The 22973-nt window shown below is 44.2% G+C and overlaps 1 protein-coding gene across 14 annotated transcripts in view; it reads left to right on the top strand.

The window, feature by feature from the left end:
* Positions 1-22973, top strand: part of LOC134226894 (protein O-mannosyl-transferase Tmtc3-like) — a 741179-nt gene that overhangs the window by 48113 nt on the left and 670093 nt on the right. The window lies entirely within an intron of this gene.

Raw genomic sequence — 22973 nt, 5'->3', positions numbered from 1 at the left:
AAACACCGTCGGATCACGATTCCCGTCTATTTTTGGGGAAATTAAAACCGTCTACAAAGTGTGATCAGACAGTAGTCAAGGTAGAATAACTTCTGTATAAAATTAACGCGTTTTACAATGATATGATATAGCTTCTATCATTTTTCAAACCTAAGATCCACATTTTCATGATGGGAAAAGGTCATTTTGCCGAAACCCATTCGGCCGAAAGCCATTTGGCCGAATGTCACTAGGCCGAAGCCAATCTGGCCATAAGTCATTTGGCCGAAAAGGTCGTTTGGCCGAAAGGTCATTGGCCGCCATTTGGCCGAATGTCACTAGGCCGAAACCAATCTGGCCATAAGTCATTTGGCCGAAAAGGTCGTTTGGCCGAAAGGGTCATTTGGCCGAAAGGGTCATTAGGCCGAAAGGGTCATTAGGCCGAAAGGGTCATTTGGCCAAAAGGGTCATTCGGACAAAAGGATCATAAGGCCGAAAGGGTCATTAGGACGAAAGTGCCATGTGGCCAAAAGGGTCATTTGGCCGAAAGGTTCCTTTGGCCGAAAGGGTCGTTTGGCCGAATAGACCAAACGACTCTTCTGGCCAAATGACCCTTTCGGCAAAACGACCCTTCCATCCAACAACCCTTTCGGCCAAACGACCCTTTCGGCCAAACAACCCTTTCGGCCAAACGACCCTTTCGGCCAAACGACCCTTTCGGCCAAACGACCCTTTCGACCAAATGACCCTTTCGGCCAAATGACTTCCGACCTAACGGTCTGTTCGGCCAAATGGTATATTCGGTCAAACAACTTTCGGCCTAGTGGCATATAACCGAATGGGTTTCGGCCAAATGACCCGTTCGGCCAAACGACCCTTTCGGCTAAATGACCCTTTTGGCCAAATAACCCTTTCGTCCAAACGACCCTTTCGGCCAAATGATCCTTTCGGCCACACGACCCTTACGGCCAAATAACCCTTTCGGCCAAATGACTTCCGACCTAATGGTCTGTTCGGCCAAATGGTATATTCGGCCAAACAACTTTCGGCCTAGTGGCATTCGGCCAAATTGCTTCCGACCGAATGGGTTTGGGCCAAATGACTCTTCCTTTTCGATCGAAGTGGTCATTTAGCTGAAAGTGTGATTTGACCGAAAAATTCGATAAGTCGAAATGGTCGTTTGGCGTTCGACTTGTGGCTGCGACATTCTCGGCGTCAAGTCAAAAGTCATGTTAGCTGGTGGTGGCGCGAATCAGCGTGGCTATATTTTTATTGGATTTGATTCCCACAACATTTTTAATGATTGATTTCCTTTGGAAATTCTTCGGAATTTCCTTGGGATATTCTTCGGAATTTTCTTGGGAAATTCTTCGAAATTTCCTTGAACAATCCTGCGGAATAAAATCATTTGGCATAACGCCATTTGGCATCAGGTCAATTGGCGTAAAGGCCATTTGGCATAAAGGTGATATGGCTTAATTTTAAATTGCACACACAGGGAGTAAATGATTCGTGGATCATTTTTTAGAAGATCCGGTTTACCAGATCAGTAAATTATTTGACCATTTCTAAGGAAATGATAAATTGAAAAATTCATTGTTTGTACTCCATACGCTTGTGAACAAGAAAGGGTTAAGTCGTTGTCATTACGACTCAAAAGTGTGAGCCTGAATAACTAACATTTCACTATTCTTCATTCATCTTGCGTTTTGTTCTAAGGATCCGATCCGGTTGAAAGCTCCGGATCATTAGAATGAATGACCCAGATTTGATCCGATCGTCAAAGTGATCCGTCATGCCCATCTCTAGTTTTTATGTCAAATGACCATATGCCAAGTGGTCTTTATGCCAAATGGCGTTATGCCAAATAACATTATGTCAATTGACCCTATCAAAAAAAAATCCGGAATGGTGAATACCGGTCGAAAATAATATTAAAAATATATAATCATTTCGTAGAACGTATGAATTTGTCGAGTATAAATCAATGATAATTGTTATCCCTCAATTGGGTTCATGGTTTGCCCAGTGACAGGCAACGATTGTTGTGTTTCCGTCATCAAAAACAACGCATCTATTTGTATGCGCTCGTCTGGGATAAGGCAATGATGGATGTGATTCCTTCTTTGAAGGTTGGAGTTTGAATGGAATATTGGAATGGTGGATGTGATCCCTTCTTTGAAAATAGGCATTTGCCCGGAATAAGGCAATGGTGGATGTGCTTCCTCTTTAAAACTAGGCATTTGACCGCATCAAGACAATGGTGGATGTGATCTCTTTTTACAAAGTTGGTTTTTGCCGGGTTTAAGGCAATGGTAGATGTGATCCCTTCTTTGAAAGAAGGTGCTTCTCCGGATTAAGGCAATGAAGGATGTGATTCGTTCTTCAAGAGTAGGCTTTTGCCCGGGCTAAAGCAATGGTGGATGTGATTCCTTCTTTAAAAGTGGGCGCTTGCTCGGTTTAAGGCAGCCGTGGATGTGATCCCTTCTTCAACAGTAGGACCTTGACCGGGCTAAGGCAATTGTTGATGTGATCCCCCTTTTAAAACAGTTTCTTGCCCGGATTAGAGAAATGGTGGATGTGATCCCTTCTTTCAAAGTAGGCGTTTGGTCGGATTAAAGCAATGCCGCATGTGATCCCTTATTAAAAGGCGCGCCCGGGGTAAAGCAATGGCCCGGGTTAAGGCAATGGTGGATGTAATTCTTTCTCAAAATGTGGGAGCTTGATCGGTGTAAGGCAATGGCGGATGTGATCTCTTATATAACAGTACACAGTTTAAAATTCTGAATATTATTCTTCATGGAAATATTTGAACCCATATTTTTGGGACCAATAGTCTCTAATTTTACATCCAACTTTTTCTTGCATATTGAATATAAGCCCCATAGTAATGACAGGCTGTAATTTTAAAATGTGATGGAAAAATGAATCGAATCGAATGGAGCGTGTAATAATATAAGCTGTAACATTTTTAAACTGTGTAGCAGTTCGCTCAGAATTAGGCAATGGAGAATACAATCCATTCTTTCAAAATAGGTATTGGGCTGGAATAAGGGATTTGTGGATGTGATTCCTCCTTTGAAAGTAGGCGTTTGCCTGGACTGAAGCAATGTAGGATTTGATACCTTCTTCAAAAATCGGTGTTTGTCCGACATCAGTCAACGGGAAATGAGACTCTTTATTTTTGGAAGTAGCTATTTGTTATCATGAATTATTGTAACGAATCATTCGTTAATCGAATCATAACGAATTTAATCATTCACGGAAAGCTTTAATCACCATTGCTCTGAATCAACACCCAAAGATGGAAACCTCTTAAGTACAGAGGAATCGTTCGTGGGAATCCAGACTGAATTCGTGAAATAAAAATAACTTGAAGCAATGTCGAATGATGTTGCTTCATGCGGTTCTTCTCGTGTTGGATGTGTCCTTCCTATCCATCAGTGCCATCGTTAACAGATTTCTATCGTATTGCTCGATTCCTTTTTTGCTAATTTCGTTGCTTGTTGGTATGTAGTAAGGTAGTCGCAAAATGAACAAACGGAAGATTTGTAACATCTTTGCACTGTAATTCCCGTCTGTTTCATGAGAAATTGAAACCGTCTACAAATAAGATCAGACAATTGGTCAAGTCGACAATGTCAATGCGGAGGGGATTATAGTGAACTCTTCTTCTTCCTCCGTAGCCCTTCATTCTAACTGGAACTTTGCCTGCTTTTCGGCTTGATATTTTATTAGCATTTTCACAGATATTAGTTGAAAGCTTTTCTATGCCTGACGGGTTGGTAATCCTTTGCCTTTATCACCAGGCCAACTAGAGATTCCTGCAGCGGAATTCTGACCGTTAATTTTCAGTATTCAAGCGGCAAAATGGTGCAGCTCCTGGAATTGAAATACATAACTTGCGAATGTTTAATATTCCGCCGGAGGAAAGGGGGAGTATTTGTGTTTGAGAAACATTAATTTTTCGAGTAAAAATCACCCCGTGGAGATTGGTCAGAATATTGAAAACGTGACTCATCAAGAATTTTAAATCTTGAACTAAGAATACTATTTATTGGTGTAGAGAGCCGACTTGAAGGATCTCCATCCTGAGCGATGTACAGCTATAGATTTCGGTCGACTACTTTTATTTCTTTATGGAGGCTGCGCCGCCATGAGCCTTTGGGTCTTCCTCTGTCCAGCTGGTTTCAGTCTATTGCTTATTGACAAATTTCGTTTCCAACCTTAAGTAAGGTATGGCCGACCCAAGTTCAATTGTTATCGGCCTATGGTGACAACGACACTTGTTTTGATCCATGCGCCTATGTTGGTATCGCAGTCTTTTTTCTGTTTATATTGATGACTATCACTTTAGGATTATCTATGAAGGAAAAACAAATTACTTTTGATGTTAAAGTTCTTCCAACTTTCCTTTCCCTTTTTCCCAAACTTCAGTTAAAGCCTTTCAATTTCCGAAACAAAATTAATTAGTCACATGTATTATTCACACATCCCAAGCAACCAGAAGTTCGGATAAGAAGGGCTATTTTGGCTTAATCAGCTCTCATTTTAAGTAATTTTTTGTATGTAACGGAACTTTAAGTGAACTTTAAAGTTCCGTTAAGGATGCTTGGAACTTCATGTGAACCATAGTGAACCAATTAGTTCGGTTAAGAGTAAATTTAAGTAAAATCTGAACTTCTGGTTGCTTGGGATAGCTTCTGAAAACCGGTAAATTGGCCTTTTTTGTTGTTCTGATGTAAAACCATCTCAGCTCTACAAACAAAATTTGCAATGATACTAAGATTTTCTATTTTCCCTTCTTTCTCAAACAATTCCGAATACAGTATTTAGATTTCATTCAGAGAATGACATATTTATTTTGCTGATGCTCCCCTTGTTCAGAATTTATTTTTCACTTCATATAACCCATATTTCAAGTTTATCTTCTCTGTTTGTATTCGTAGCACTCCCAAACTCACTACAACCTTTTACGAATTGATTACATATTGTCCTTTACACTTTAGATCGTAAACAAAGTTGAGATTTTCCTGAAAAACATTCTAAACCCAACCAACTACCACGGTGGGGGTTCCCGAAATGCAATCACGATTACCATCACTTATGACGCTGTAACGTGAGCTTTTAAACTTTGTCCTTCAGCAGCAGTCCCAGCTTCCCTGGCTGCAATAGCACCCAACGGCACAGTTTCCGTAACATTTCGCTTCATCATCACCATCATCGCCGCCCCGCCAACAAGACAAAGACGGTTCCGAACGCGCGCAATTTCGCTCCATTGAACATTGAACTCCGCGTCCGTGTGTAACTTTAAATGACTCGAAACGAATCCCATTTTGCTCGGCTCCGGGTTTTACGGACGTGAACGTTTTCCGCAGGACCATTGCAGTGCGGAAGGTTCGTTCGCATTCACCTCACAGCTGAACGGCAGCAACAGTGTCCCTCGGAGCCAACCAACCAACGAACGGTCGTATTTGCCCAACCTGCCATTCGATCTTTGCTAGGTTGAAGACAAAGTATAGCATGAATTCTATTTGTTGAAAAATAAAATTTTATAATACTTTTAATAATTTTTATATTTTTCATAAACATAAATAAAATAATGATCGTTATAATTTTATTAATAATTTGCTACAAAAAATCAATATAGTTTATTTTTTATCCTTGTTTGAGATCGCATCCAGTTGTTCATTCAATCCAATCTAAAGAGTCTATACATTTGATAATTGAGCAAGATGAATAGAAAAATATATTAAGCTCTTTTAGTGGAATGTATTAAACCGTCTAAGACGAATTAAGTACTGTCCATTTAATTCCACTAGTTAATTTTCGTTATCTTTGCAGATACGTATTTCGACCACAACTGTGTGTCGTCTTGATGTCTTATGCCTGACTCGACTTACAAGTCGAGTCAAGTACAAGACTGAAGACGACCACAAAATACGTATCTGCAAAGATAACGAAAATTAACTAGTGGAATTAAATGGACAGTACTTAATTCGTCTTAGACGGTTCAAGATGAATAATTAAATTATTTTTAATGAATATTTTTGAAAACCACCCCACCGCGGTGCACCGTGCTTCATATCTTTGCTATGTATATGTGCTGGTGTGCCATCTTGGCACCTTACACGTACCGGCGATAAAGAACCATCCCCACCCCACCACGGTGTTCCACCGGACGACACCCTTTTCCCAGCCGATTTCGGTGTCTTACAAACCAACACGCCTCATCACGCTCCAGAGTTCCCAGAGGAAAAAAGCTGGTCGAGTTCATTTTTCGGTTAGTAGCTCTTTAACGATGTTCTTCAGACGCCCCACCCCCAGCAGCGCCTTCGGAGATCGTCTCTTCTTATGTTTTCCGAAAACTGTGCGACGTGGCGTTCCGAAAAGTTTTCCCAATTAAATTTTACTGTCCTCCACCAGACTCCGCCTCGTACCACTGCGCTCCTTCGCTGACGGTCCTGTTTCAGACAGCGACAATTTTCGCCTTTAACTAACGCAAGGCCCATTCGTTCGCAAATGGTCTCTCCCCTTGGCCATCTCGGCGAAACACGGGAGAGAGCGCCACCAAGATATGGACCCGTCCGATCATAATGACACTGCTTGCTTCGAGTTGTTTTCTTTCGGATGGGGTTCCCCGACAGAATGAAACGGCGAACGCAAGGACCCATCATCATCCCTGTTTTCCGGGGTGGTTTTGTTTGGCTGATAAAACTACGTCGGCAGCGAACCGCAGGAACAACGATTTTCAAGTTTGAGATTGGAGTCTGCTGCCAGCTAAGATTGCCGTTCGATACTGAAGACGGGTGATAGAACTCAAGAAATTATCGTCACATTATCGTCCAATTTTGAGCCTGGTCAACTAATGTTTGCAGTAGGGATGCCAGATTGTAAAATTCTAGCAGAAAATCGACTTAATCAATGAAATATTGCAAGAATGTGGAACCTTATGAAAATTTGATCACGCAAGTTTGTTTTTAAGGCTCGAAAGCCTCTTTTATGAACCTTTGAAAGCTTCCTTTCAAAAGGCTTGGAAGCCTCCTTCCAAGAAGCTGGCAATCCTCCTTCCAAGAGGCTGGAAAGCCTAATTTCAAGAGGCTCGGAAGTCTTTTTTCAAAGAGATTTGGAAGCCTTATCTCAAGAGGCTCGAAAGACTTATTTCAAGAATCTTGAATGCCTCTTTTCAAGAGGCTCAGAAGCCTATTTTCAAGATGCTCGAAAACATCCTTTCAAGAAACTCAGAAGCCTTCTTTCAAGAGGCTCAGAAGCCTATCCTTTAAAGCTGCTCGGAAGCATCCTTTCAAGAGGCTCGGAAGCCTCCTTTCAAAAGGCTTGGAAGCCTCCTTTTAAAAGGCTTGGAAGCCTCCTTTCAAAAGGCTTGGAAGCCTCCTTTCAAGAGGCTTGGAAGCGTTCTTTCAAGAGGCTTGGAAGCGTTCTTTCAAGAGGCTTGGAAGACTTTTTCAAAAGGCTTGGAAGCATACTTTCAAGAAGTTCGGAAGCCACATTTCCAGAGGTTTGGAAGCTTCCTTTCAATAGGCTCGGAAGCCTTTTTCCAAGAGGCTTGAAAGCCTTTTTTCAAGAGACTCGGAAGATTTTTTCCAAGATGCTCGGAAGCCTCATTTCAAGTGGTTCGAAATCCTTATTTCAAGGGGCTTGGTAGTCGCCTTTCAGGAGTCTTTAAAGCATCCTTTTAAGAGGCTCGGGAGCCGCCCTTCGAGAGGCATGGAACCCTCCTTTCAAGAGGCTTGGAAGACTATTTTTGAGAGGCACTGAAGCCTCCTTTTGAGAGGCCCTGATGCTTTCTTTTAAGAAGCTCAGAATCCTCATCTCAAAAGGCTCGAAAGCCATATTTCAAGATGCTCGGAAGCGTCTTTTCAAGAGGCTTGGTAGCCTCCTTTCAAAAGACTCGGAAGCCTTCATTCAAGAGACATAGAAGTCTCCTTTTAAGAGGCTCGGAAGCCTCCTTTCAAGAGGCTCGGAAGCCTTTTTTCAAGAGATTCGGAAGCTTCCTTTCAAGAGGCTAGGAAGCCTTCTTTCAAAAGGCTCGGAAGCCTCCTTTCAAGAGGCCGGAAACCTTCTTTCCAGACGCTCGAAAGCATCCTTTTAAGAGGTTTGGAAGCCTTTTTTCAAGAGGCTTCGAAGCCTCATATAAAGAGGCTCGCAAGCCTCCCTTCAACAGGCTTGGAAGCCTTCTTTCAAAAGGCTCGGAAGCCTCCTTTCAAAAGGCATGAATATCTCCTTTTGAGAGGCTTTAAAGCCTTCTTTCATGAGTCTTTTAAGCTTCTTTCCTTTCTTCTTCTTTCCGTCCTGGAATTCTTCTTTCAAAAGGCTTGGAAGTCTCCAGAAGCTTGGAAGCCTCCTTTCAAGAGGCTTGGAACCCTCCTTTCAAGAGGCTTGGAAGCCTCCTTCCAATAGGCTTGGAAACCCTCCTTTCAAGAGGCTCAGAATCCTTCCTTCAAGGGGGAAGCCTCCTTTCAAGAGGCTCGGAAGCCTCTTTTCAAGAAGCTCGGAAGCCTCCTTTCAAGAGGCTCGGAAGCCTCCATTCAAGAGGCTCGGAAGCCTCCTTTCAAAAGGCTCGGAAGCCTCCTTCAAGAGGCTCGGAAGCCTCCTTTCAAGAGGATCGGAAGCCTCCTTTCAAGAGGGTCGAAAGCTTCCTTTCAAGAGGCTCAGGAAGCCTCCTTTCAAGAGGCTCAGGAAGCCTCCTTTCAAGAGGCTCAGAGCCTCCTTTCAAGAGGCTCAGAAGCCTCCTTTCAAGAGGCCTGGAAGCCTCCTTTCAAGAGGCTCAAGCCTCCTTTCAAGAGGCTTGGAAGCCTCCTTTCAAGAGGCTCGGAAGCCTCCTTTCAAGAGGCTTGGAAGCCTCCTTTCAAGAGGCTTGGAAGCCTCCTTTCAAGAGGCTCAGAGGGTTCCTTTCGAGAGGCGCGGAGGACTCCTTTCAAGAGGTTCGGAAGCCTCCTTTTAAGAGACTCGGAAGCCATATTTTAGGAGGCTTGGAAGCCTCCTTTGAAGAGGCTTGGAAGCCTCCTTTCAAGAGGCTCGGAAGCCTCCTTTCAAGAGGCTCGGAAGCCTCCTTTCAAGAGGCTCGGAAGCCTCATTTCAAGAGGCTCGGAAGCCACCTTTCAAGAGGCTCGGAAACCTTCTTTCAAGAGGATCGGAAGCCTCCTTTCAAGAGGATCGGAAGCCTCCTTTCAAGAGGATCGGAAGCTTCCTTTCAAGAGGCTCGGAAGCCTCCTTTCAAAAGGCTTGAATATCTCCTTCTTTCATGAGTCTTTTAAGCTTCTTTCCTTTCTTCTTCTTTCCGTCCTGGAATTCTTCTTTCGAAAAGCTTGGAAGCCTCCTTTCAAGAGGCTTGGAAACCTCCTTTCAAGAGGCTTGGAAGCCTCCTTCCAATAGGCTTGGAAACCCTCCTTTCAAGAGGCTCAGAATCCTTCCTTCAAGGGGGAATCCTCCTTTCAAGAGGCTCGGAAGCCTCCTTTCAAGAGGCTCGGAAGCCTCCTTTCAAGAGGCTCGGAAGCCTCCTTTCAAGAGGCTCGGAAGCCACCTTTCAAGAGGCTCGGAAGCCTCCTTTCAAGAGGCTCAGAAGCCTTTTCAAGAGGCTCAGAGCCCCTTTCAAAGGCTCAGAAGCCTCCTTTCAAGAGGCTCAGGAAGCCTCCTTTCAAGAGGCTCAAGCCTCCTTTCAAGAGGCTCAGAAGCCTCCTTTCAAGAGGCTCAGAAGCCTCCTTTCAAGAGGCTCAAGCCTCCTTTCAAGAGCTCAGGAAGCCTCCTTTCAAGAGGCTCAGAAGCCTCCTTTCAAGAGCTCAGAAGCCTCCTTTCAAGAGGCTCAGAAGCCTCCTTTCAAAGCTCAAGCCTCCTTTCAAGAGGCTCAGAAGCCTCCTTTCAAGAGGCTCAGAAGCCTCCTTTCAAGAGGCTCAAGCCTCCTTCAAGAGGCTCAGAAGCCTCCTTTCAAGAGGCTCAGGCCTCCTTTCAAGAGGCTCAGAAGCCTCCTTTCAAGAGGCTCAGAAGCCTCCTTTCAAGAGGCTCAGAAGCCTCCTTTCAAGAGGCTCAAGCCTCCTTTCAAGAGGCTCAGCCTCCTTTCAAGAGGCTGAGAAGCCTTCTTTCAAGAGGCTGGGAAGCCTCTTTTCAAAAGACTGTGAAGCCTCCTTTCAAGAGGCTGGGAAGCCTCCTTTCAAGAGGCTGGAAGCCTCCTTTCGAGAGGCTCAGAAGCCTCCTTTCAAGAGGCTCAAGCCTCCTTTCAAGAGGCTCAGGCCTCCTTTCAAGAGGCTCAGAGCCTCCTTTCAAGAGGCTCAGGCCTCCTTTCAAGAGGCTCAGGCCTCCTTTCAAGAGGCCTGGAAGCCTCCTTTCAAGAGGCTCAGAGCCTCCTTCAAGAGGCTCAGGCCTCCTTTCAAGAGGCTCAAGCCTCCTTTCAAGAGGCTCAGAAGCCTCCTTTCAAGAGGCTCAGGCCTCCTTTCAAGAGGCCTCAGAAGCCTCCTTTCAAGAGGCTCAGAGCCTCCTTTCAAGAGGCTCAGGAAGCCTCCTTTCAAGAGGCTCAAGCCTCCTTTCAAGAGGCTCAGAGCCTCCTTTCAAGAGGCTCAGAAGCCTCCTTTCAAGAGGCTCAGAAGCCTCCTTTCAAGAGGCTCAGAGCCTCCTTTCAAGAGGCTCAGGCCTCCTTTCAAGAGGCTCGGAAGCCTCCTTTCAAGAGGCTCAGGCCTCCTTTCAAGAGGCTCAGAGCCTCCTTTCAAGAGGCTCAGAGCCTCCTTTCAAGAGGCCTCAGAAGCCTCCTTTCAAGAGGCTCAGAAGCCTCCTTTCAAGAGGCTCAGAGCCTCCTTTCAAGAGGCTCAGGCCTCCTTTCAAGAGGCTCAGGCCTCCTTTCAAGAGGCTCAGAAGCCTCCTTTCAAGAGGCTCCAGCCTCCTTTCAAGAGGCTCGGAAGCCTCCTTTCAAGAGGCTCAGGCCTCCTTTCAAGAGCTCAGAGCCTCCTTTCAAGAGGCTCTGGAAGCCTCCTTTCAAGAGGCTCAGGAAGCCTCCTTTCAAGAGGCTCAGGCCTCCTGTCAAGAGGCTCAGAAGCCTCCTGTCAAGACTCAGCCTCCTTTCAAGAGGCTCAGAAGCCTCCTTTCAAGAGCTCAGCCTCCTTTCAAGAGGCTCAGGCCTCCTTCAAGAGGCTCAGAAGCCTCCTTTCAAGAGGCTCAGAGCCTCCTTTCAAGAGCTCAGCCTCCTTTCAAGAGGCTCAGAAGCCTCCTTTCAAGAGGCTCAAGCCTCCTTTCAAGAGGCTCAGAAGCCTCCTTTCAAGAGGCTCAGGCCTGCTTTCAAGAGGCTCAGAAGCCTCGTTTTAAGAGGCTCGGAAGCCGCCATTCAAGAGGCTCTGAAGCCTCCTTTCAAGAGCTCAGAAGCCTCCTGTCAAGAGGCTCAGAAGCCTCCTTTCAAGAGGCTCAGGAAGCCTCCTTTCAAGAGGCTCGAAGCCTCCTTTCAAGAGGCTCAGGAAGCCTCCTTTCAAGAGGCTTGAAGCCTCCTTTCAAGAGGCTCAGAAGCCTCCTTTCAAGAGGCTCAGAAGCCTCCTTTCAAGAGGCTCAGAGCCTCCTTTCAAGAGGCTCAGAAGCCTCCTTTCAAGAGGCTCAAGCCTCCTTTCAAGAGGCTCAGAAGCCTCCTTTCAAGAGGCTCAGAAGCCTCCTTTCAAGAGGCTCAGAAGCCTCCTTTCAAGAGGCTCAGAAGCCTCCTTTCAAGAGGCTCAGGCCTCCTTTCAAGAGGCTCAGAGCCTCCTTTCAAGAGGCTCAGGCCTCCTTTCAAGAGGCTCAGAGCCTCCTTTCAAGAGGCTCAAGCCTCCTTTCAAGAGGCTCAGAGCCTCCTTTCAAGAGGCTCAGAAGCCTCCTTTCAAGAGGCTCAGAAGCCTCCTTTCAAGAGGCTCAGGCCTCCTTTCAAGAGGCTCAGAAGCCTCCTTTCAAGAGGCCTGGAAGCCTCCTTTCAAGAGGCTCAAGCCTCCTTTCAAGAGGCTCAGGCCTCCTTTCAAGAGGCTCAGAAGCCTCCTTTCAAGAGGCTCAGAAGCCTCCTTTCAAGAGGCTCAAGCCTCCTTTCAAGAGGCTCAGAAGCCTACTTTCAAGAGGCTCGGAAGCCTCCTTTCAAGAGGCTCAGAAGCCTCCTTTCAAGAGGCTCAGGCCTCCTTTCAAGAGGCTCAGGCCTCCTTTCAAGAGGCTCAGAAGCCTCCTTTCAAGAGGCCTGGAAGCCTCCTTTCAAGAGGCTCAGAAGCCTCCTTTCAAGAGGCTCAGAAGCCTCCTTTCAAGAGGCTCAGAAGCCTCCTTTCAAGAGGCTCAAGCCTCCTTTCAAGAGGCTCAGAAGCCTCCTTTCAAGAGGCTCAGAAGCCTCCTTTCAAGAGGCTCAGGAAGCCTCCTTTCAAGAGGCTCAAGCCTCCTTTCAAGAGGCTCAGGAAGCCTCCTTTCAAGAGGCTCAAGCCTCCTTTCAAGAGGCTCAGAAGCCTCCTTTCAAGAGGCCTCAAGCCTCCTTTCAAGAGGCCTGGAAGCCTCCTTTCAAGGCTCAAGCCTCCTTTCAAGAGGCTCAGGCCTCCTTTCAAGAGGCTCAGAAGCCTCCTTTCAAGAGGCTCAAGCCTCCTTCAAGAGGCTCGGAAGCCTCCTTTCAAGAGGCTCGGAAGCCTCCTTTCAAGAGGCTCGGAAGCCTCCTTTCAAGAGGCTCGGAAGCCTCCTTTCAAGAGGCTCGGAAGCCACCTTTCAAGAGGATCGGAAGCCTTCTTTCAAGAGGATCGGAAGACTCCTTTCAAGAGGATCGGAAGCTTCCTTTCAAGAGGATCGGAAGCTTCCTTTCAAGAGGCTCGGAAGCCTCCTTTCAAAAGGCTTGAATATCTCCTTTTGAGAGGCTTTAAACCCTTCTTTCATGAGTCTTTTAAGCTTCTTTCCTTTCTTCTTCTTTCCGTCCTGGAATTCTTCTTTCAAAAAGCTTGGAAGTCTCCAGAAGCTTGGAAGCCTCCTTTCAAGAGGCTTGGAAACCTCCTTTCAAGAGGCTTGAAAGCCTCCTTCCAATAGGCTTGGAAACCCTCCTTTCAAGAGGCTCAGAATCCTTCCTTCAAGGGGGAAGCCTCCTTCCAAGAGGCTCGGAAGCCTCCTTCCAAGAGGCTCGGAAGCCTCCTTTCAAGAGGCTCGGAAGCCTCCTTTCAAGAGGCTCGGAAGCCACCTTTCAAGAGGCTCGGAAGCCTCCTTTCAAGAGGCTCGGAAGCCTCCTTTCAAGAGGCTCGGGAGCCTCCTTCAAGAGGCTCAGGAAGCCTCCTTTCAAGAGGCTCAGGAAGCCTCCTTTCAAGAGGCTCAGAGCCTCCTTTCAAGACTCAGAAGCCTCCTTTCAAGAGGCTCCAGAGCCTCCTTTCAAGAGGCTCAGAAGCCTCCTTTCAAGAGCTCAGAAGCCTCCTTTCAAGAGGCTCAGAGCCTCCTTTCAAGAGGCTCAGAAGCCTCCTTTCAAGACTCAGAAGCCTCCTTTCCAAGAGGCTCAGAAGCCTCCTTTCAAGAGCTCAGAAGCCTCCTTTCAAGAGGCTCAGAAGCCTCCTTTCAAGAGGCTCAGAGCCTCCTTTCAAGAGGCTCAGAAGCCTCCTTTCAAGAGGCTCAAGCCTCCTGTCAAGAGGCTCAAGCCTCCTTTCAAGAGGCTGGAAGCCTCCTTTCAAGAGGCTCAAGCCTCCTTTCAAGAGGCTCAGAAGCCTCCTTTCAAGGCTCAGAAGCCTCCTTTCAAGAGGCTCAGAAGCCTCCTTTCAAGAGGCTCAGAAGCCTCCTTTCAAGAGGCTCAAGCCTTCTTTCAAGAGGCTCAGAAGCCTTCTTCAAGAGGCCCGGAAGCCTGCTTTCAAGAGGCTCCAGGCCTCCTTTCAAGAGGCTCAGAAGCCTCCTTTCAAGAGGCTCAGGAAGCCTCCTTTCAAGAGGCTCAGAGCCTCCTTTCAAGAGGCTCAAGCCTCCTTTCAAGAGGCTCAGAAGCCTCCTTTCAAGAGGCTCAGGCCTCCTTTCAAGAGCTCAGAAGCCTCCTTTCAAGAGGCTCAGAGCCTCCTTTCAAGAGGCTCAAGCCTCCTTTCAAGAGGCTCGGAAGCCTCCTTTCAAGAGGCTCAGAAGCCTCCTTTCAAGAGGCTCGAAGCCTCCTTTCAAAAGGCTCAAGCCTCCTTTCAAAGGCTCAGAAGCCTCCTTTCAAGAGGCTCAGAGCCTCCTGTCAAGAGGCTCGGAAGCCTCCTTTCAAGAGGCTCAGAAGCCTCCTTTCAAAGCTCAGAAGCCTCCTTTCAAGAGGCTCGGGAGCCTCCTTTCAAGAGGCTCGGGAGCCTCCTTTCAAGAGGCTCGGAAGCCTCCTTTCAAGAGGCTCGGAGGCCTCCTTTCAAGAGGCTCGGAGGCCTGAAGCCTCCTTTCAAGAACTGAAGCCTCCTTTCAAGAGGCTCGGAAGCCTCCTTTCAAGAGGCTCGGAAGCCTCCTTTCAAGAGGCTCGGAAGCCTCCTTTCAAGAGGCTCGGAAGCCTCCTTTCAAGAGGCTCGGAAGCCTCCTTTCTAGAGGTTTGGAAGCCTCCTTTCAAGAGGCTCGGAAGCCTCCTTTCAAGAGGCTCGGAAGCCTCCTTTCAAGAGGCTCGGAAGCCTCTTTTCTAGATGATGCAACTTGACGACGTCGGAAATGTGGTTGTGGCTGCGACTGACCTAATCCTCAAACTTGGACTCCAAATAGTTCAACTTATTCAGTTCCACCGTCTAAAGTTGGTATCGGTGCTCTGATGGGCTGTTGTTGCACCGTCACATGAGCTGCTGATGTATCAGAATACACTTGGTTTGGGTTGTGTGATACATAACATGTTGTTTTTTACGTTAGCTATCTTTACAACATCAATTGCCAAAACAATATCATTGGAATAAGAAAGTGAAATGTTTTTATTTTCCTTCTGGCATCATTGCCACAATCGAAAACACGCACCAACAAAGTTTGAAGCTCAGGCACAGCTTTTCAAGTCTTTAAAGTCAAAAGTCTATCAGCCCTTTCGCACCTCTGCCCGGCATTCGAGTGTGTCGAGAAGCTGTGGTGTGGTTGGTTTGTTGCTCGGCTGGCTCTTCCAGATCTCTTGTTGCTCCGTGCTGTGGACTTGCGTTGCCATGTCTCGCGCGCACCCGAAGTGTAGAAATGATCCGACTTTGATAACGGCTTTAAAACAGTCATTAAAAATATATTTACTTTTGTGTCTCTTAGCGAACGGACGGGCTTTCAATGTTGTCCTCCAGGCGGGCTGCTGCCGTCTGCCAGCGAGAAGAGACACCATCAGGAAACGCACATAAACCTGAATGGCTCTTGACTCGATGGGAGCACTTTGGGCTTTTTCCACTCCGCTCGGCTGAAAGTTTTATCAGAATTTAATCGGCCCTCGTTAAGAGGTCTTTATCGCAATGAGAATGAGTCCGTTCGGTTCGGATGACACGGTTTCGGATTCACTTGAAATGACGTTTCGCTCATTAAACGGCCGGATTCCGTCCCCGGAAGTTTATCGATTAACTCATTGAAATGGAAATTGCCCTCCCCGGTTCTGATTGCATTATCGTTCGTCGTCGGCGAGCATTTTCGGAAGCAATCTTTCCACCGTAAATCCACCGTTGATCGATATCGAGCTTAAATCCAGCTGACACAAACGTCGAAAATGCAATCGATTTTTCAAACAAACTCCCACTCACTCCACTTTGGCGAACAAATCCCAACAAAAGCGTACATGACACAAACCCACATCCTTCTGGAGGAGGTCGTCTTCATCGTCGGCTTCGGTGAAGATTTCCACGTGGGCATAAAGAAGGAAATGAATCACCCGGAGATATGCTCACTCAACCGTAAAATCATCAATCTACCCCCTTTTTCCCAAAGCGTCAACAACCGCGAGAAATCCTGAGCCAAGAGTAGGTGAGGTGGGTGAGCGATTTTTTTTTTTATTTCGGCATCCATATCAAACTTTGAGATAGCTAAATGAAGTTATTTTAGCTTGGCACACGGATGGATGGGGTTGGGGGGAGAATGAGATTGTTCAGTTCAGTGAACATTTTTCGTGGTTTTTCCCATATGAATATGGAATGGAGGCAAAAGTAAAACGCGTGACGTATGCTGATTCCATTTTTCATTCCTTGCGGTAGGTACAAGATGGAAGCTCGGTGAAATGGCAAATATTTTCACAGAGGGCGTTTGATATGCGGGATGAAGTAACGAGCACTTTTTCATCGTTGTTACAGGGATACAAATGCGATCAATTCGGCTTAGCGAGCCTTATTCGCCATGGTGGTTCTTGTAAAAAATCGCTTCCTGTGACTTACGGGTTAAGCTAACAGATTTTCGAAACTTGTGTCGTTTGGAATCTGGGACGACATGATTCGGCTGTATTGGAATTGTTCTTAAGCGCGAAAATACGAACAAGTATGTTCATTGCAAGCGAAGAGCGATTTTCCATATATTGATTGATATTTAGCGCCTTATCAGATAAAAACTTTGATCAAACGGTTCAAAGAAAATCATGTCTTTTTGAGCTCACACGAGAAACAGTTTTACGTTTATGGCTTACAGCAGAAGCAGCTTGTGCTTCAAGTGAAAGTAGCTTGAAAACAAAGGAAGGTTTGCCAAACTTCCAGTGTTAAGGGAGTGTTTGAATCTTTTCAGCAAATGAAAACCACCGAACTGTAGTATTTACGACCGCTAAAAGCTATTTTAATAATTTGTTCCAATTCATTTTTTCATTCCAATATACTCACATTGATCAACTTCTACTTCTACTTGTTGTTAGCGTCTCCTCGTTTGGAGTTCGTGTAGTGTCCATTGCCGCAAGCGCCGTTTTCACCGATCGCACGAGTCGTTCCCATACGCCCCCCATGTGTGGTGCTCCAGGCGGATTGAACATCCACTTTGTATTCGTGTTGGTGAATGTTTCCGCAAGCTGATGATCGATTTTCAATATCTCCCTCTTCAAGTCGTTGCTCGTGCCCACAAAGTTCGAACCCCTATCACTGTGAATTTCTCTGGGTGAACCTCTGCGACCGATGAACCGACGAAAAGCCTTTTTGCAGGACTCTGCTGAAAGCGAATGAGCGATCTCGAGATGGATTGCCCGAGTCGTAATACTGTTTTCGAGTCACTCCAGAAAAATGTCTTCTCAATTATAAGCGAGTGACCATTTATAATGCATTTCATTAATCGTACCCCGATAACCGCCGCCATTTGCTCCAGTCGTGGGATTGATTGTGCCTTAAGAGGGGCCACCTTCGATTTTCCTCCGACCAATGCTACGTGGATTCCGTCTGGGAAAACCGCTCGGAAATAGGCAACACATGCGTAGGCTTCTTCACTAGCATCCACATAAACATGCAACTGTAATGAGATGATATCACAGAGTGCTGGGGAAAGTAGCATCTTGGAATGCTTATTTGATCCAAAGCACGAAACATGTCCGTCCACTTCATCCACTTTTCACACAGCTTCTCTGGAATCAATTCGTCCCACTCGGTCTTTGCTATCCACAGGTCCTGAATTAGTATCTTGCCGTGAACCAAGAAGAAACACAGCAAGCCAGCTGGATCGAAAGGACTCATGACCACTCGTAGAGCTTGCCGTTTCGTCGGATGTTCTACATTCGGCGCCAGTATAGTTGAAAATGTGAAAATATCCTCTTCTGGCTTCCAGTACATGCCGAGTACCCGTTCAGTCGATGTGTTCTGGTCCAATTGAAGACATTTCTCTGTGGCTGGATCAAACTCCCCGACCCGTGCGAGAACCTCTTTTGAGTTTGAAAGCCAGTTCCGAAGATGAAATCCTCCAAGAGAATGGACGTGTTTCACTTCGAGAGCTAGTTTCACTGCTTCGTCAACGTCGTCCGCACTATCCAAATAGTCATCCACGTAGTGGTTCGTTAATATGGCTTCGGCCGCGTTTGGGTATTCCTGGGAGTGCTCTGCTGTATTCAAATTTTTTACGAATTGTGAGGAGCACGGTGAATAAGTCGCCCCAAATGCAGCAACATCCATTAAATACACCTGAGGTGGATGAGTAGGCTCCTCACGCCATAGCAACCGCTGTGCGTGTCGATCCTCTTTCCGAATCAAAATTTGGTGAAACATCTCCTTTAGATCTGCACAGATAGCAATCCTCTCTCTCGAAAACCAAAAAGAACATCTAGTAACGTTTTGAGAAGGTCTGGACCTTTCAATAACATTGTATTCAGCGAGATGCCATTTACTTTTGCCGCAGCATCGCAAAAGATTCGAATCTTGGACGTTTTTTTTTGGGTTTATGACAACTCCCAGTGGCAAATACCACGTTCTTCGTGGATCAGACTCTTCAAGCTCTTTTGGAATCGCTTTATGGATATATTTTTCTGATATTCAAACAATTGCCTTCTCACACTTTCACCGATTACTGGATCTTTCTGCATACGCTGTTCTAGGCAGCGTATACGGCGGACAGCCATAGAGTAACTATCGGGAAATTCGAAGTTGTCAAATTTCCAAAGAAGCCCTGGCTCAAAACGTCGTCCGACTCGCTTGGTAGTTTCTTCCAAAATGCGGTTCGCTCGTTGTACTTCCGCTGACTCCAGCCGCGCCACATCCATTATTCCCAGACTTTCGACCGAAAATAACTGCTCTACTAGTTGATGCAATGATTCATCCTTACTCTGACATTCACAGATGTGAAATATCTTTGCTGTATTAGCAGTCTGATCCACTTCTGACCCGTATATCGTCCACCCTAGTCGGGTCTTCGTCGCAATTGGTTCGCCAGGTTGACCATCTCTAATGTGACCAGATATATTTTGTGCCAGCGCGGGACAAAATTTGTTAAATCCTTGTTTTTATTCAAAAATGTGCTTAAGTCAAAATTTTATAATTTGATAAACCCCACTGGGATTCGCTTGGCCCTGGATAAATCACACAATCTCACCTCTCTTGTGAATGAATCTGTTCAACTTTTTACAACGGTGCGAGTTCCTGATGGTTAAACTTATTTGTATTGGTTGCATGATTCTTTTAGCTTACATTCAAAGTGATCGTATTATTCGTTTTATGCAATTAGACAGAGCGCTCAAATTTGCTTAAAATGTCTACATCTTACTCTGGTTTTTTATTATTTCCCGCAAACTGACAGACGATTTATCATAATTTTTTCATAAGCTTGAATCAAAAAAAGATACGAGCTACTTAAAAATCGTCGAACTTGCTCAAATTTCAAGTAAAGTTTTTACTAAAATATTAACAACATACGAACACGATGTGAGTTGAAATTGTTGAGCTAGGGGTCCTACATTCAGAGATCTTTACCAAACTAACCTTTCAGAACTGTCAGAATCTGGGCCAAAGGACCATTGTTATTTTTTTTTATTATTCCTAGTTGTTGACTTCTACTGTAGTGTTGATTTTCGAGATTTTTCGGCAATGCAGTCTGATTTGTTAGAACATATTTTTAAATTTTGTCCAGCGTTTCGTCATTGGGTTCGATGTCTTCTTCCAGGAGGAACAAATTGATTGCTTTTTGTTAAGTATGATAGGCGTTCCGTAACAAAGAGCAAACCATTTTTTTCCCTGAAGAAGACATCGAACCCGATGTCGAAACGTTGGACAAAATTTAAAAATTTGTTCTAATAAATCAGACTGTATAGTCGAAAAATCTCGAAAATTTTGAAATGATTTCAGTTCTTCACTTTAAAAGCATTGTTATTGTTGCAGATTGAGTAAAATATTCCTCAATAGCACGCTCAAACCTTCCATTTCACTTATTATAGCTCTTTTAGTAGATATCCAATTGAATCTTTCCTAGTGCTTGTGTCAATGAGGATTTGACTAAGATCTCTATAATACACCAAAGCAGGCTTGTCAAAATTCCTCAAACTCGCGAGATTTTTGGACGAAATAAAATTAGAAACCGACAAACACGAGTTTTGAGTGAGTGCTTGTGTTGCCGCTCGGCGTTGCACTACCACTGTTATAATTTTGTGGGAGACGGGAAGATACAAATGACGTTGATGATAATATGAGAAACCCTTCGAGAAACCTCTTTTCTGCGTCCAAATTATATTTCTTACATCTTAAATAAAATTATCATCAGTAACAAACAGAGTAGGAGAGAGCTAAACAAATTTGTTTAGCTCTTTCTTACTCTATTTGTTACTGATGATAATTTTATTTAAAATGTAAGAAATATAATTTGGACGCAGAAAAGAGGTTTGAACCACATACGAGTGTGGCCGTGGCATTGGGTGAAAGACCAGTCATCAAGCCTCCGGAGCGATGCTTTGTATGTGATGAAAATCGTAAACCATTAATCAATATAATAAATTTTCAAAATCGTATAAGTTCTTGAAAAACGTTTACTAAATTACTGCTATTTATTAAATATTTCTTTATTTCGCGGGACATTATCTTGAAATAAGTGAAACGCGGGACATTTCGCGGGACTCTTTTCAGCGCGGGACAAATGGCGAAAAAGCGGGACTGTCCCGCGAAACGCGGGACGTCTGGTCACCTTAACCATCTCTCATATTAAGTGTCGAAGTGACGTGTGCGTTGTCATTTCCTATGAGAATACGAGGAACTGAGCGATCGTAGCTCTCAACTTGAAAACCCCCGATTTACCTGCAATCTGCAGTGTTATTCGCTGGGAATTTGCCTCTGTTCGTTTGCCACATTTGATGTCCACTGTAAACACAGCGATTGGGGATCTCTTGCTTTACTTAGCTGCTTTACCACATCCTCGTCGATCAATGTTCTCTCCGAGCCGTCATTCAGAAAAGCGAAAACCGACACCGATCTGTTGTTTCCATACAAAGTAACTGGAATAATGCGAAATAGTGTCGTTTTTCCAGCGAAATGATGTTTAATTATAGCTTTAAAACTGCTTGATATAGTTTCACCAACGCCTCACTCCATCACATTTTGCCGCACCTCGCCTTCAGTCAGCTGGTCATCATTTTTCGTGGAATGTAGCAAAGAATGATGACGACGTTGGCACCCATTTCTATCGCATTGTCTACGAATTTTACAAGGGCGCCTCCCATGTGCACCAATACAAAGCCGGCACAATTCGAACTGTTGTACTATCTTCCAACGATCCTCAATAGTTATCTTGACAAACTCCGGACAATCTTTCACTCGATGATCCGGATCTTTACAGATGATGCAGGTGGCGCTTGATGAGATTTTCGTATAGTTTTTTTTTTTTATTTTATTTGCTAATTATCTAATGCATGCATTCATCTCTTATAGCCTATTCAGATTGGGCTATTTATGACTTTGTTAAGTGAGAGGGTATCCAATTATTACGAGGTGTTCAGACTGCAGCAAGATAATATATCTTGACGTTTCCATGCTTCCTCATTTGCACGCTAATACAGGGTTGAATTCAAGGAGAGTTTTAAAATTTAATATTCGAAATCAAGCATTTGTGTGGCGACAATCGAACATTTTTTTCTGAACAAAGTTTCCACGAAAAAAAAAATTTAAAAAAAAATATGAAAAGGGAATTTCGAAGAATATTTGAAGCTCTCATTAAGGATAATGAGCGGAGCTACATTCATTAGTTGGGTGTACCGTTCTTCGGGGAATCAGACTATTCCTCAATTTTTGTTTAAGTTTAAAAATATTTTGATTCTGTACTATGATCGAACGGAGATTTGATAGAAAAATTTAGATACTTTTGGGAATTCTCACAAATAAATAAAAAAAGGACGATTGGACCAATTTTCAAGAAATATTATCGAACTAAAATGTATTTCCACCAGTATCTCCATGTATGAAGGGCAACTCAGCAATTTATTTTTTTTCAAAAATGGAAACTGAACCATTGCGTTCTACTCGACAATCAATGATACAGCTTCTAACAAAATCGAATCGTGTCAATGTGATATAATTTAAACTGGATGTTGGATGAATATGTATAAATTATATGTATAAACCCATTCAAATCGTACAGTTGTCCCACGTGAAAAATGTTGAAATCCAAAGTATATTAAGCCATTCAAGGAGCAGAATTGAAACAATTTATGAAATCATGTTTATTCATGAAACATATTCGTTTTACAACCATTCCTACGTTTTAAATTGTCTTCCGCATTGGCCCTTGAACTTTGAAAATTTATTCGATTTGTTCTATTAAATCTAGGTTTAAGTTAAATACTTCATGTTAATTCTAGAGAGCATCTGTTTTTAAACAATTCATGTTGAATAAGTGGAGAATAAATAATTATCATCATTATTTTTCATCATATAAAATGCTTTCCACAAAACCATCACAATCCGAGTTATTCTTCAGCGCTCAGAAGATTTCCATCTAACATGCATTCGACCCTGGTGCGACAGAAAGAGCATGACTGTCAACTACTGAAACGAAATGAAAACAGAGAGAATTTTCTCCCTGGTAAAGAGAGCGTGACGCTTGTCAGTTTTGTTTTGTTGAATTTCTCCCTGCATTCCAGTTAGAACAGAAGCTCTCTCGTAATAATTGTTCGTAATAAATTCTTTTTAGAGGGTATCTTTTGACAGCGCAAAATGTATGGAATATTACGTAAATAATGACATCATAAAGCGTATTTACCCTGAAACGCCAATTATTATGTCATTAATGGCGTAATCTGAATAGGCTATTAGACTAGGTGTTCCGTGTTTTCTTAACACTATCATCCTTATTTGCTATGTTATATTTTTAGTTATTATTAATACATTTCAATTACCTCTGGCAGTTAGAATTTTTCCTCTGGTTGAATTGAACCATGTAGGAATTACAATGTTTTCAACTTAAACTAATCTTAACCTATTTTATACTAAGGGTACAAGGAGTTAATCGTTGAAATAGAAGATTGCAACGATTTTTGTCTAAAATTGGAAATTATTTTGTTGGACATTTGTTGCAATGTCTCAATATTAGAAATTCTATGAAGTTCATTGGTACTATACCACGGAGGCAACTTCAGAATCATTTTCAGAATTTTATTTTGAATCCTCTGAAGTGCCTTCTTTCTGGTATTGCAGCAACTAGTCCATATTGGCACAGCATACAACATGGCAGGT

The sequence above is a fragment of the Armigeres subalbatus genome, chromosome 3, assembly GCF_024139115.2.
Source record: "Armigeres subalbatus isolate Guangzhou_Male chromosome 3, GZ_Asu_2, whole genome shotgun sequence".
NCBI lineage: Eukaryota > Metazoa > Arthropoda > Insecta > Diptera > Culicidae > Armigeres > Armigeres subalbatus.
This window is presented reverse-complemented; position numbering and strand designations above follow the sequence as displayed.